Raw genomic sequence first — 2,993 nt, 5'->3', positions numbered from 1 at the left:
TTGGGTCTTTCAATTTTAGGGATCTGTATTTTTTTTAAACATTGTTTATATGTTGTAGATAGGAGTCCTTTGTCTGACGGATGGTTGACTCGAACTTTTTACACATTCATAGGTTTGCTTTTCACTCTGTTGGTAATTTTTTTTATGAGCGAGACTTCAAAAATATGAGAACCCAGGTTTTGATTTTTTGAAGTATTTCCTGTGCAGTTTGGTTTTTATTTATCAAGTCTCTGTCCATACCTATGTCTTCAAGAATATACCTACTTTCTCTTCTGGTAGATTTAGTGTTTCTGTATTAATATTTAGATCTTTTATCTATTTTCATATATGGTGATAGACATGGGTTGAGTTTTAATGTTTGACATGTGGAAAGTCAGGTTTTCTACTGGAGCATTTATTTAAAAGGCTCTTTTTCTTGCTATGAACATGTTTGGCTCCTTGTTAAAGAAAAGGTGGCTGAGTGTGTTTGAGGTTGTGTCTGCACCTTTTCTAATTTGTTCCATTGATCCTCAGGTCTGTTTTATTTATTTATCTATTTATTTATTTTACAGTACCATGCTGATTTTATTACACTGGATTTGTAGTAAAATTTTAAGTCCAGGATTGTGATGCCTCCTGCAACATCTTTGTTGCCCCAGGATTGCCTTTGTTATTTAGGTCTCTTCTTGTTCTGGATGAATTTTTGGAATGTTTTCTCTAGATCTATGCAGTATACCAATGGCATTTTCATTATGATTGCATTTGGTCTGTATAACAGTTTTGGGAATATGACCAGTTTCACCATGTTGATTTTTTTTTTTTATCAGTGAACAAGGAATATCTTTCCACTTTCTGAAATTCTTTTTGATCTCTTTTTTCAGAGTACTGTAATTTTCAATGTATAGATCTTTTACTTCTTTGGTTAGATTGATTCCTGAGTATTTCATTTTTTGGATGCTATTGTAAAGGATGTGGTTTCCCTAATTTCTCTCTTGATGAGTGTATTGTTTGTGTACAGGAATGCTACTGTTTTTTGAGTATTGTGTTTGTATGCAGTTATGATACTAAATTTACTCATTAATTCTAGAAGACTTTTGGAGGAGTTTTTGGGGTCAATGTAGAGTATCACATCATCTGTGAATAATGATAATTTCACTCATCCTTATTCCTTTTATTTCTCTCTTGCCTAATTTCTCTGCTTAGTGTTTATATGGCTATATTAAGGAAGAGTGGTGATAATTGACATCCTTGCCCTGTTCCTGGTTTTAGAGTGAAAGCTTTCAGTTTTTATTCATGTAGTATGGTGTTGGTTTGTCATCGATGGCTTTTATCAAACTGAGGTAAAGATCATCTATTCCAATTTTCTGTATGATTTTAATCATGAATAGTTTTGGACTTCATCAAAGGCTTTTTCTGAAGCTATTGAGATGGTCATGTGATCTTGGTCATTGGCTCTTTTGTTATGCTGTATTAAGTTTATTTGCATATGACGAACCATCCCTGTATCCCTGGGATGAACCCCACTTGGTCATCATGTATAATCTTCCTGATGATTTTCTGCATTCTGTTTTATTGAGATTTTTTTAAAATCTATGTTCAATAGGGAGATTGGCCTATCGTTCTCTTTTTTAGTTTGGTCTTTCTCTGGTTTTAGTATCAGGGTAATACTTACCTCCAGGAATGAGTTAAACAGAATTGCTTCCCTTTCAATTTCAAGAAAGAATTTGAGTAGTAGTGACATTAAATTTTCTTTAATTTTTTTCTATTTTTTAGAATTCAGCTGTAAATCCATCAGGTCCTAAACTTTTTTTGTTGGTAAGTTTTTAAACATGTTTTTAGTTTTATTAAATGATATTGGGTTATTCAGAATTTTTATGTTTTTGATTCAGGTTTTGTAACATATATGTATCTAGGAATCTGTCCATTTCTTCTGTGTTTTTCATACTACATGAGTAAAGATTTTCAAAGTAGGCATTGATGAACTTCTGAATTTCCACAGGATCCTCAGTGATTTCATCCTTTTCATTCCTAATTGTGTGAATTTGAATTTTTTTCTTTCATTTTTGACAAGATTGGCTAGGGATTTTTTGACTTCATTTATTCTTTCAATGAACCAACTCTTCAATTCTTTAATACTTTTATTGTTTTCTTAGTCTCCATGGTATTAACTTCTGCTCTGATATTTATAATTTTCTGCTTTCTATGGGCTTCGGGCTTGACTTACTCTTCTCTTTTTAGAAGTCTGAGGTGCAATATAAGTTTGCTTATTTGTGCTCATTCTGTTTTCCTGATGTGAGAATTTACTGCTATCAATTTTCTTCCAAGGACTGCTTTCATTGCGCCCCACAGGATCCATGTTATTTTAAAGAGAACTTCCCTTTCATGGCAGCTAGCTGCAAGGCTGTCTTGACGGCCTGAAAGTCTATCTTCAGCTCCATTCAAACAGGTTTGCCAGATTTTAAAGGAATTTTTAATTTCTTTGATATCTTTTTAAATCTGTTTCATGTATTCTTATACTTTCTTATATTCTTCATCCAAAGTTTCCTTTATTTTCCTATGCTCCCTTATTTTTAAAAAATCTATGTCTCTTCTGGATTTGCTGAACAATCTTCTCATTATGATTGCCCATTTCTCTTTTTACCTGAGAGATGATTTCTGATTTGATTTCCTTTATAGCCTGATGGCATTGTTTCTTTATTTCAGTTGCTATCATTTCAGAGATTTCGGGGTGTGACTTCCAATTTCTTTTACGTTGATGTCCCCTGGACTCATTTTGGATGGACTGCATTCTGAGATTGCATTTTGCTCATATTGTAACATTTTCTATTTCAAAATTTAATTTATTTTTCTATGATGATCCTTCTGAGTTTAGGTAGTAAGTAACACTGTCACCAGTACCAAGTTCTCTCCAGGAATTGACTGTACTGCAGGGATATGTTCTTTGTGTAGATACTATTGGTTTGTGTCTATCCCAAGATCCTACCTCCCTAGTTAATTGAGAATGGGATGTTGGT

This window comes from Octodon degus, unplaced genomic scaffold (genome assembly GCF_000260255.1).
Source record: "Octodon degus isolate 3935 unplaced genomic scaffold, OctDeg1.0 scaffold00061, whole genome shotgun sequence".
Lineage (NCBI taxonomy): Eukaryota > Metazoa > Chordata > Mammalia > Rodentia > Octodontidae > Octodon > Octodon degus.
Note: the sequence above shows the minus strand (reverse complement) of the source record.